Below are 6,266 nucleotides of genomic sequence, written 5' to 3' on the forward strand. Positions count from 1 at the left end.
CCTTATTCATTGTCCAGCTTTCACACGCATATGAGGCGATTGAAAATATCATGACTTGAGTCAGGCGCACCTTAGTCCTGAAAGTGACGTCTTTGTTTTTGAACACTTTAAGGAGATCTTTTGCAGCAGATTTTCCCAATACAATACCTCATTTGATTTCCTGACTGCTGCTTCCATGGGCAATGATTGTGGATCCAAGTAAAATGAAATCCTTGACAACGTCAATCTTTTCTCTGTTTATCATGACGTTGCTTATTGATCCATTTGTGAGGATTTTTTGTATTATTTATGTTGATGTGTAATCCATACTGAAGGCTCTCTCTGGAGACCTCTGTTATGTAAATAATAAACCATTTCACACTCTCTTGGTGTGTGTGAGTGGTGTCACCATTCTCTACACAAACTGGGTGGTTTATAAAAACAGAAATTTATTGTCTTACAGTTTGGAGGCTGGGAGTTCAAGATCAAGGTATTTGTCATGTTGATGCCTTCTGAGGCTTTGAGGGATAACCTGTTCAATACCTCTCTCCTAACTTCTGGAATCTCCAGGCATTTCTTGGTTCGCAGTTACAGCATCACATGACATGTTTGTGTACCTTCTCCTCTTTTATAAGGACAGCTGTCATACAGAATTAGGACTCACTCTATTCCAGTACGACCTCATGTCAACCTAAACGATAACAGCTTCAAAGGCCCTATTGCCAAACAAGGTCCCATTCATAGGAACAGAGGTTAGGAATTTAGCACTTTCTTGGGGGACACACTTCAAACATAACCGTGCCAATTCTGAGACTTCCATCCACATACTTCTTTCCCAAATTTCCTGGCCACCAGTCTTCTGATCTTGATCATTCAAAGTTTCTGACCAGCCAGCCTATTCATTATCCACTGCTCATGAATCAGTGTAGATCCATACCCCAAGCCAACGCTCCCTCCAAGCAAAGTAGACTATCAGATTTACTTGTCAAAATTTGTCCCCTGAGAGACTTCACCTTCACCACTGTCTTTCAGGACCATCCTTGAGTAAAACTTACAGTGGTGGTCCTCCATTGCCATTTGATGACAACGTATTGTGAAAACTCTTTTGCAAACAATGTCTTGACTTTTCCTCCTCTATTAAGTAGGCATAAGGAGCTCCCTGTCGAGCCATAGGTGTGAGTTGAGAGCGAGGTAGAAGCAGTAGGAGCAGGTACCATTAGAGTCTAAGTCCCTGACCCATGCAGTCTGTTTGTGCCTTCTGGACCTGTTGGAGCCTAATCTAATGTATTCCGTTTTCTTTTACTAACGTAATGTTGCAGCACACATTTAACTTTATGATTTGGTGGAACAGATAAACTCAGCTCATGATGTGTGGTTCATGCTTCATTGTTACTTGGTGCCCCAAGGACAGGCATTTAGTCTTCAGAGGGACAAGAAGCAAGTCAGTCTTTTCAAATGGAGAAGAGTTCTTGGTAGAAGAGGGCATGACCTTACCCCAACACCCTAAGGGTCTGTTCTGCTTCCGATTCTTCCACTGGGGCTTGCCAGAGGCTCCGTAGAGTATCTCCAACTACCACAGATGCTTCCCAAGTCATTGGGTCAGTGCATCATAAAGCTCATGTGGCAGGGTGGCTTGTATCGAAGCATGAACCTGCTGCAGAGACATTTATTTCTTTCCATTCAAAACTGGCAGCCATACGGGTTAGCAGGTAAAATAGGTTGGAGTAGCACATCCAAATGTGGTATATGTTGCTTCCAAAATCTGAAGAGACCTACTAAGTGTTGTCCCTCTTTCTTTGTGACATGCTCCATGTGACATGGATCATTAGAAAATTCTCCAGAGTGTCAGGCCTCTGAGCTTTTAGAGAGATTATCACCTACCCTCTGACATCCACACGTCTTATTAAATCATCTAGGGCATTTGCTACTTCCTGCTCACCAGGTCCAATTAACATAATGTCATCAATGTAATGAATCAACATGATGTTCTGTGGAGTAGCAAGATAATTAAGGTTTTTCCAGTTTACATTATGACAGAGAACAAGAGTGTAAGTCAGAGTAAATAAGGGAAGTAAGATAGGGAAGGTATACTGCTGGCTTTACCACATCAAGGTGAACTGCTTTTGATTATCCTTGTTAATTGGAATGGAAAGGAAAGCATTTACTAGGTCAGTAGCTGCATAAGCAGGTGCCAGGGGTTGTGTCTATTTGCTGCAGTATATATACCATGCCTGGAACAGTGTTTGCATTTGGTGTCACTATCTGATTAGGTTAATGTTAATCCAGTATCGCTCCAAGACCCATCTGGCTTTCATTCTGGCCAAATAGGGAAGTCAAATGAGGATAGTGTAGGAATCATCAAGTCTACATCTATCACCTCTTTCATGGTAGCATAATCTCTGCAGTTCCTCCGGAGATGCAATATTGCTTTTGGTTTACTCTTTCTTTCTTTTTTTTTTTTAATTGTGCTTTAGGTGAAAGTTTACAGCTCAAGTTACTTTCTCATACAAAAATTTATACACATATTATGTGACACTACTAGCAATCCCTATAATGTGACAGCACACTCCCCCTTTCCACCCTGGGTTTCCCATGTCCATCCAACCAGCTCCTGTCCCTTTCTGCCTTCTCATTCTGCTTCCTGACAGGAGCTGCCCATTTAGTCTTGTGTATCTGCTTCAACTAAGAAGCACACTCTTTGTAAGTATTATTTTATGTTCTATAGTGCAGTCTAATCTTTATCTGAAGAGTTGGCTTCGGGAATGGTTTTAGTTCTGGGTTAACAGAGTGTCTGATGGTTTACTCTTTTGGCAAACGGTGTAGGCATTTCTAAGGACTTGAGTCAGATTTCTGACTCAACAACTCAAGTAAACAGCACAACAGTCGACCATTCAGTTATTTTATTCTTAGGGACCTCATGATCAATTACAGAACAAATGAGTAGCTGTGGGGGATGGGGTGGTGGGAAAGAAGTGGGTGTAGTTATAAAGAGGTAGCATGAGGGAGCCTTGTGGGGATGGAGCAGTTCTGTATATTAATGGTAGTGGTGGTTACATGAATCTACATATGTGATAAAATTGTATAGAACTATGTACAGACACACAAATAAGCACATGCGTAACTGGTGAAATCTGAATATGTACTATGGATTGTACCAATGTCAATTACCAGATTTTGATATTGTACTGTAGTTACAAAAGACATTATCATTGTGGGAAACTGGATAAAGAGTACACGGGACCTCCCAGCAAATTTTTTTTTATAACTTCCTGTGCACCTATAATTATTTCAAAATATAAAGTTAAAAAAACTAACAAAAAGAAATCTTCCCAACATAAGTGTTAATGGCTATATAGTATTTTGCCATGCAAGAACCATAATTTAATTAATCAATTCCCTTTTGTTGGATATTAAAGCCATTTATAATTTTTAACTATTAAAAACACAGCAATAAATATCATTATAGATAGATCTTTGTGCACATCTCTGATTATTTATGTAAGATAAATTCCTAGAAGAGGAATTAATGTGCCAAAGAATATAAACATAAATTTGTTAAGATTTTTTGATAGGTAATTGCCAAATTATCTTGTAGAAAATCTTTACACATTTTATTCAGTGCCTGCAGATTAACACATTGCCACGTTACCCATTCCCATGCCACTCATTAGTATAGTACTTTAAAAAAGTTTTGTTAACATGATAGGATAAACAAGCATCTAATAATTTTTTTCTAAATTTTTTAAATTTTGTTGTTCTTGTTGAGAGTATACACAGCAAAACATACACCAATTCAACAGTTTCTAATGGACAGTTCAGTGACATTGATTATACTCTTTGAGTTGTGCAACCATTCTCACCCTCCTTTTCTGAGTTGTTTCTCCCTCATTAACATAAATTCACTGCTCTCTAAGGTTCCTGTCTAATATTTCAAGTTGCTGTTGTCAATTTGATCCCGTATAGCTAGTTCTTAAAAGAGCATAATACTCAAGCTAGACCTTTTTTACTAGTTAAACTATTGTTCAGTTTTAAGATGACTTTAGGGAATACTTTCCATTTAAGGTTTAAAGACTATCTCAGGACAATAGTTTCAGTGTTTGTTCAGCCTCTATGGCTCCAGAAAGTCTAGAATCCATGAAAATTAAAAATTCTGTCCTGCATTTCCCCCCCCCCCCCTTGTGATCAGGATTCCTCTATGGAATCTCCGATCAAAATGTTCAGTAGTCTTAGCTGGGCACCATTCTGTTCTTCTGGTCTCATGGCAAAGGAGGCAGTTGTTCATGGAGGCAATCAGCCACACATTCCATAGCCTCCTCCTATTCCTGACTCTCCTTCTTCCCCGGTTGCTCCAGGTGAATAGAGACCAATCGTGCCTTGGATGGCTGCTTGCAAGCTTTTAAGACCCCAGGTACTATGTAACAAACTAGGAAGTAGAACAGAAGCACTAAACATGATATTAGGCCAATTAACTGGGATGTCCAATGAAACCATGACCCTAAACCTCCAAACCAAGGAACCAAATCCCATAAGGAGTTTGATTGTACATAAGCAGCCTCAGCAGCCATTCTTTTTTTTTTTTTGGTCATAAATATAAATAAGTATTTTTTAATTTTGTCTTAGGCTGGGTTTGCTAAAGAAGCAAAACCAGTGAAGAATATATATACATATGTGTGTGTGCATATATACATATATATATATATACATATAGGTAGGTATAGAAAGAGAGAGAGAGATTTATCTCAAGGAAATGGCTCACTCAGTTGTAGAGACTGGCAAGTCCCAACTCCATGGGTCAGGTGTCAGGCTGGAGGCTCTCCTGACTCATATAGCTGCAGGGGCTGACAAACCCAAGATCCATAGGTCAGACGGCAGGCTGCTGGCTCATGGTTATGAAGGCTGACAAATCCAAGATCAGCAGATAAGATGGCAGGCTGTTGGCCCAAGTCCCAAGAACTGGAGGTCAGATGCTGATGAGTCAAACGCAGGATCCAGAGCAGAGCAAAAGCCAGCAAGCTTTGCCAGAAAGTCCACATATATTAGATGCAGGCCACACTACCAAGGAACTTCTTTTCAATTGATTGGCTACTCATAGCAGATCTCATCATGGAGGTGATTACATCATTATACAACTGCCAAACTACATCATAACTGCCAGACTGCTGAGAATCATGGCCCAGCCAAGTTGACATACAACAATATCTATCACACAACTTTTACCAATTCAACTTTTTACAGGTATACAACTTTTTGACAGCAATTACAATAATCGGCTGTGCTGCCTTACCCTTAATCAATCACTGTTAACTCCCTTTTCCCTCTCCCTCCCGCCGCTTGTAACCACAAATAAACTTTGGTCTCTACACATTTGCTTTTTCTTGTCTGTTTGTATAAGTGAGGTCATACAATATTTGTCCTTTTATGATTGGCTTATTTTGCTCAGCATAACGTTTCCAAGCTCCATCCATACTGCAGGATGTATCAAGACTTCATTTCTCCTACTGGCTGAGTAGTATTCTATTGTATGTATGTACCACATTTTGTTTATCCATTCTTCTGTTGATGAGCATTTAGGTTGTTTCCACCTTTTGGCTATTGTGAATAGTGCTGCAATGAACAGTGGTGTACAAGTCTCTGTTTGAGTCTCTGCTTTCAAGTCTTTTGAGTATATATACCTAGGGGTGGAATTGCTGGGTCATATGATACTTCTATTTTTAGTTTTTTGAGGAAACAACATATTGTTTTTCACAACAGCTGTACCATTTTGCATTTCTACCAGTAATGGATAAGGGTTCCAATTTCTCCACATCCTCGCCAACATTTGTTATTTTCTGATTTTTTTTTTTTTAATCTTAGTCATCCTAGTGGGAATGAAATGGTATCTCATTGTGGTTTTGATTTGCATCTCTCTGACGGCTAATGACGCTGAACACCTTTTCATGTGTTTGTTGGCCATTTGAATGTCCTTTTTTGTGAAATGTCTATTAAAGTCCTTTGCCCATTTTATGATTAGATTATTTGTCTTTTTGTTGTTGTCAAAGTTTTATGTATATTTTGGTTATTAGATTCTTGCTGGATATATGGTTTCTGAAGATACTGTCCCAGGCTTTAGCTTGTCTTTTCACTAATTTGGTAGTCTTTTGATGAACAGAAGTTTTTGATTTTTATGAGATCTCATTTGTTTATTTTGTCTTCTGCTGTTTGTGCTTTTTTTATTATAATAGATAATGCACTGTTGAAAGCTAAGCTTTGCCCCTGCTTCCTGCTTGTTCCTTTTTTTTTTTTTTTTT

Source organism: Trichechus manatus, unplaced genomic scaffold (genome assembly GCF_000243295.1).
Source record: "Trichechus manatus latirostris isolate Lorelei unplaced genomic scaffold, TriManLat1.0 scaffold00020, whole genome shotgun sequence".
NCBI lineage: Eukaryota > Metazoa > Chordata > Mammalia > Sirenia > Trichechidae > Trichechus > Trichechus manatus.